Raw genomic sequence first — 5,764 nt, 5'->3', positions numbered from 1 at the left:
TTTGGCAATTGCACTGATCCGACGGTATCAGAAAAGCGAAAAGAACCAGGGAAATCGATAGAAACAATCATCGGGAAGAAGGAGGGCGACTTACTTAATACCAAAGCCAATCTTGCTAGAAAATTTGTATGCCATATATTGCTTACTCCATGCGCCTGAAGGGATAATTTCAGTAATGATTAATGCCTCTTACTTTATCACGTTGATTTCCTTATATACCGACGATCATTTCGCAGTTAATTTACGCGAAATCATTGATTCGCTTATATATACAAACGAACATTTTGCAGTTTATTTGTCGCGAAGTCATTGATTCCCTTATATACAGACCAACATTTCCCAGTTAATTTACCACGAAGTCACTGATTCCCATATATATATACAGACGACCATTTCGCAATTAATTTTTCGCGAAGTCATTTCAAACATTTCGCAGTTCATTAATCGCGAAGTGACTGATTCCATTATATATGTAGAGGTACATTTCGCAGTTAACTGACTGCGAAGTCTTTCCCATCTGTAATATCTGTTCAGAGATATTTTTGCTAACTTTCATTTGTCTCTTTAGAGCCGTGACATAAATGCAAACTTTGCACTAATCAAAGCTTTCCGGCAATGGCAGTGTTGTAGCAGGATAAGACTAGAGACGCTTATGGAGTGTGCAGGCAAATATCACGGTGAAAGAGTGACACAGATCAATGCTTGTCGCTTGATAGTCGGAAAGAGCTCAAGGGTGAAATTTGGAGGCATTTATTATATTGGTTAACTAGTTCGGGAAATGCACTACCGAAGTTCTGCCGGTTCACTGCTCCTGCGATCCGAGTTGGTATCTGTTTCCTTGGTTATTAATTATGTTTTACTGTAATGGATTTTGAACAAAGAAGGTTGGTCGATTTAACGACCCTCGACGTCGAGTCCCTGCTTCATCAAAAGACAAGGCGTGTCACTGAAATACATTCACCGTGTCATTTTTGACAGTCACTTATCACTAAGAAGCAGATATGCTTCAGTGAGATAAACATGAAGAACTACGCTTGTAGATTCAGCCCCTGATGAGTTTATTCAGTGGAGCAAATTATTCTTGTTTAATTTCTTACATTTAATACCACAACTCAGTTCCACTGTTCTTTCTCTACTCTACATACGCCGCTGATTGCAGTCTGTGTTTGCAATGATAACAACATTCTTTGATTCAGTTTTATTTTCGACCTACTAGTTTTGTTCGGTAAAACAGACCTTCGTAGTAAAATTTCGTATATAGATTCAAATCATGTTTGGCGACAGCCTTAGGCCGTATTAGGTTAGCAGGGGGCGATAAAAACGATTGGGGAAAGGAAAAAAACCTACTCGTAATAACCAAGTCCATCTCGCTAGGAAATTTGTCTGACATGGCAGTAAGGTTTACAGACTCGGCCTGGAGGACTCAATAAGTTCAGTAACGAGTAATGCCTCATAATATTCATTGCCTATTTTTTCCGGGATGACTGGTAAAAAGTGGTTCCTTTGTCCAAGGGTATATATTTTGGATAGGATGCGGGAGTCAAGTTCCCCTCATTGGTTTCCACAATGGCAATACATTGTTAGTATTGGAGTACGGCTAAATACTTGATTTGATAAGTCTTAAGTTAAATGCACATCGGGCAAATATCACCCTGACAAAACAGGCACAGATCACTTTCTTGTGGAATCTGAGAGCTCAAAGGTGGAGTCTACAGTTAACCCTTTAAGCCCCGAGGGGTTCCCCATTGACGAGTAAAATCGTCTGGCGTTAGACAGAGTAAAATCTATAAGTGCCATTTGGCACTATCGGGGCTGAAAGGGTTAAACGGGGACATAGTTTTTTCACGCTGTTAGCTTAACCCTTTAAGCCCCGAGGGGTTCCCCATTGACGAGTAAAATCGTCTGGCGTTAGACAGAGTAAAATCTATAAGTGCCATTTGGCACTATCGGGGCTGAAAGGGTTAAAGAAGAAAATGCATTACCTTTTACAGATGTTGTGCGCCCTCGCCTGCGCATACGATCAAACTTGGTATCTTTCCCTTTGTTACGTTAGTTTACTTAAGCGCAGAAGCTCGTTTTTGAAGCAATCAGTTTGTTGATTTAAGGATGCTCAAGGTCTTCTCTGCTTCAGAAAATAACAAGGCGTGTTAAATACATTCAACGTGACGCTTCTGACAGTCACCAATGAGAGGCAGACATGCTTCAATCAGAAAAAAAAACAGGGAAGAGTGTATGTTCCTTCCGAATATATTTTCGACCTAGGAGTCGGTCTCCGTTGAGTTTTTAAGTGGAGCAAATATTTCGTGTGCTGATTTGCTCATAATTAAAATCCTACAACACGTTTCACTGCTTTCTTTAAAAGCTCTGAACGCGGCGGAGATTTTTAATTGAGATGACCTTAGAGGGGAGCTGTATTGTATAGCACAGTCAGGATTGAAACTTGACAGGTCAACAAGCCAGAAAGTTAACGTCTGCATACAGTGTGCAGATAAATATCACCTTGAAAAAGCAGGCATAGATCCCTTGTCGTTTCTGAATCGGAGAGCTCAAGGGTGCATGGAGTCTACAGGCATTTATCTTGGTTAAAAACGGAAATGCATTACCTCTAGAGATGTTCTGCTCCTTCACCTGTTCAAACGATCAGACTTGATGTTTCTTCCTTCGTTATGTTTACTAAAAATTTCAGAAATAAGTGTGTTGATTTGAGGACCAAGCTCAAGGTCTGCTCTGCTTCAGTTAATATCAACTGAAGAGGTAAAGCATCATTGTTGACAGTCACCAATCAGAGATAGATAAGCCTCATTGAGAAAAACAGGAAGAGCATAAGATTCTTTTCGGAAAGAGCTCAAGGGTGGAATTTGGAGGCATTTATTATATTGGTTAACTAGTTCGGGAAATGCATCACCGAAGTTCTGCCCGTTCACTGCTTCTGCGATCAAAGTTGGCTGTGATCCAGCATTTTCCAATCAAAACCTTTTGCGCTTAACTGGATTAGCACCCTGTATGCGCAGGCGGATCTTGATAGTTACGCTGACAATGCGGTGGTCAGAACCTACTTCAACTGTCCCGCAAGCTCTACAGTTCCTAACTGAGTTCAGCCACTTGGCATTGATAATTATGTTGGCAAGTTGGGCGTGTTGACCATGCAGACGTGTGCTCCCATGTCCACATGCGATGTTTAGGTTGTGGGAATCGGAACTGTGTTGGTCGAAGGTTGTTATGCTCACAGAAGCCGACAAGGAGCTCGCCATTTGTGTTGGTGCTGTCATGGTAGGTGTGTTTTCCAATGACCCTTGGGTTGGCGACATGGCTATCTTGACCAATTCTGGCATTAACGTCACCAGTCACGACTATGACGTTATGGTGGGGGACGCTCTCAATGGCATCCTGCAGCTTGTCGTAGAAGTCTGCTTTGTCCTCTGTGGTTGCAGCCTCAGTGGGCGCTGACTACAGTCAGCGCAGGGTTGACTTCAAGATACGCAACGATGATCCTCTCAGACACCTTCTCAACTGTGCGCAAGTACTTGCTCACCTCCTGGGTGAGACGTTTTCCGACTCATCCTTGCCTCTCTACAGCGGCAAAGGAATACGCGAGGAGCCAATCGCCATCTGATGTCTAGTGTTGGTCAATGGATTTGTCTGTTTTCCAGCGGTTTTCCTGGATGCCAACAATATCTATATGTTGTTGGCTGCACCCTGTGGTCAGCTGATGCAGCTTGCCCTTTTGATGGAGGGAACGCACATTATAGGTGGAAATTATCAATGGCTTGGACACTTTGAGTTTCTTCACCGACTGTTGCTTATGGAGTTGTTGCTTCTTCGTCTGGCTAGTCGTTCCAGCACAGTCGAGTCGAAAGATCCTCTCCGTTTGTCTCCTTTCCGTCATGCGTCCAGGAACGTCCTAAGGCTAATGACTGGCTGAGCAATTACAGTTGAGTTTTCTCGTGGCTTTCGGAGTCAGTAAATTGGTAACCACAGTTGGGTGCCTGGCCCAACGAGTGGCTGGTTTAATTTTGGAGTATCCTTCTCCTAGGAGGGTGGCCAACCGAGGCTGTCGAGCCCCTCCTGCCCTAGCTATTAACCCATAGCTGGGACATGGTCCCGGGTGCCGGGTGCTGCATTTCGTGTCTCCTCTTCCCTGTAAGCTGCTCGCCTTGGTTAGACCTGCCGGGAGCTTAAGCCCCACCGATAAATCTCACAGGGTCATAGAGGCACGCAAGCTCCCTCACCGCGTCAAGGTGGCATCACATGAAGGAGATGAGTGACCTCTTCCATTCCATCGGAATAGCGCTAGTTAGGTCATAAAATAGCTTGAAAGGGATTCTAATACGACATTTATGTTTTATTTCATTTAGGGAAAGAAAGGTGCAATCAGTGTCAAGAAGGTCGTTAATATAAATGAATTGGTCTTTGAACCATTTTTCATAAAATATAGGTTGACCACGGATCAAAATCCTGCTTTTGTTCCAAATTATTTGGTTTTCAACATGATAATCTTCTTCAGTACTTTGTTGTACCCGATGATTTTATAAAAGAAATTAATAAGCTTATATTTGATTTTATCTGGGAAGGGAAACCGGCAAAAATAAGAAGACATTAGTCTGTTATTAACGATATCAGTCAAGACGGCCTCAAGATGGTGGATTTCGAAATTATGGTTAAAGCGCTCAAAATAGCTTGGATCAAGCAAATAACTGACGCTGTATGGAAATCAATTCCCGAATTCACAACATTTCATTACGGTGGCCTCTCCTTCCTGACGAAATGCCAGTACGATGTTAAATACCTATGCCTAGAAAGCCTCCCACCTTTCTATCGCACCCTGCTTAAATACTGGCAAGTATATAATTCTACTCTAAATTCATGTTTGGTTTAATGTTTGAGGGGTGGGTGGGGGGGAGAGAGGGAGGGGATTATGACTGTCTGAAATTCTAATGAAACCCTGTCATTTTATTATCATTATTGACTATCATATTTTAAGTTGCATATTCCTGACATTGGTCTAATGTTTAGTGGGTGACCCCGTGTCAGTTTTTTACTGAGCATATGGGCACCAACTTCCACAAAGAGTTTTGCGACTATTTGGCCACTAAATTTGAACACAGAAATCTCATGTAAACTGCCTTGTCTTACTCACCATTCCACAGCAGCCTCTAAACGTGTTACCAGTCACAGCAAGTGCTTTTTCCCTGTTGATTTAGTGTAGGAAATCACGCAACCTCGAGTACAATAAAAGCAAGGTGACACACGCTAACACCAACCCGGTGTGGCCAACATGTGAAGCTGCCACTTAAAGGGGTGCTAAACACACCCGCCTGGTATGTTAGCTACGCCATGCTGATGAGGCCCAAAGGCCGAAACAGCTGTCCATGGTTGTGCGCATGCATGATGTGTTGGCCACACCGGGTTGGTGTCAGCGTGTGTCACCTTGCGCTGCTAACTCGGTCTATGTTCAACCTAAAAGAATCGAACTTGGTCACACGACCAATCTCAATGTTATCTTTCATGTGATGGTGCCAATTTATCGATTACTTAAAATTTGAAACTCGCCCCAGTTCCTTGCTGAACTTCGAAACCGGGCCTATTCGCGGAGGGTAAAGAAACTTCATAAAGGAGGAGGGGAGGAAGGAGAAGCGGCTACGCTAAGGGAAGGGCAAAGAGGACCAAAGCAGCACTTGCTTGAGTGAACCTGACTGGGGAAAATCGCTTTCGCCATTATATTTTTGCTGCCGCGAAGCTCTTTCGCTCAGATTCACTGGCTCAC

General features: G+C 43.3%; 1 pseudogene; it reads right to left on the bottom strand.

Moving 5' to 3' along the window:
- LOC138016048 (uncharacterized) overlaps nt 1-2,726 on the bottom strand; it is a 38,642-nt pseudogene extending 35,916 nt beyond the window's left edge.
- Between the last annotated feature and the right edge of the window lie 3,038 nt (nt 2,727-5,764).

This window comes from Montipora capricornis, chromosome 9 (assembly GCF_036669925.1).
Source record: "Montipora capricornis isolate CH-2021 chromosome 9, ASM3666992v2, whole genome shotgun sequence".
Classification (NCBI taxonomy): Eukaryota; Metazoa; Cnidaria; class Anthozoa; order Scleractinia; family Acroporidae; genus Montipora; species Montipora capricornis.
Note: the sequence above shows the minus strand (reverse complement) of the source record. Positions and strands in the feature narration are given on the sequence as shown.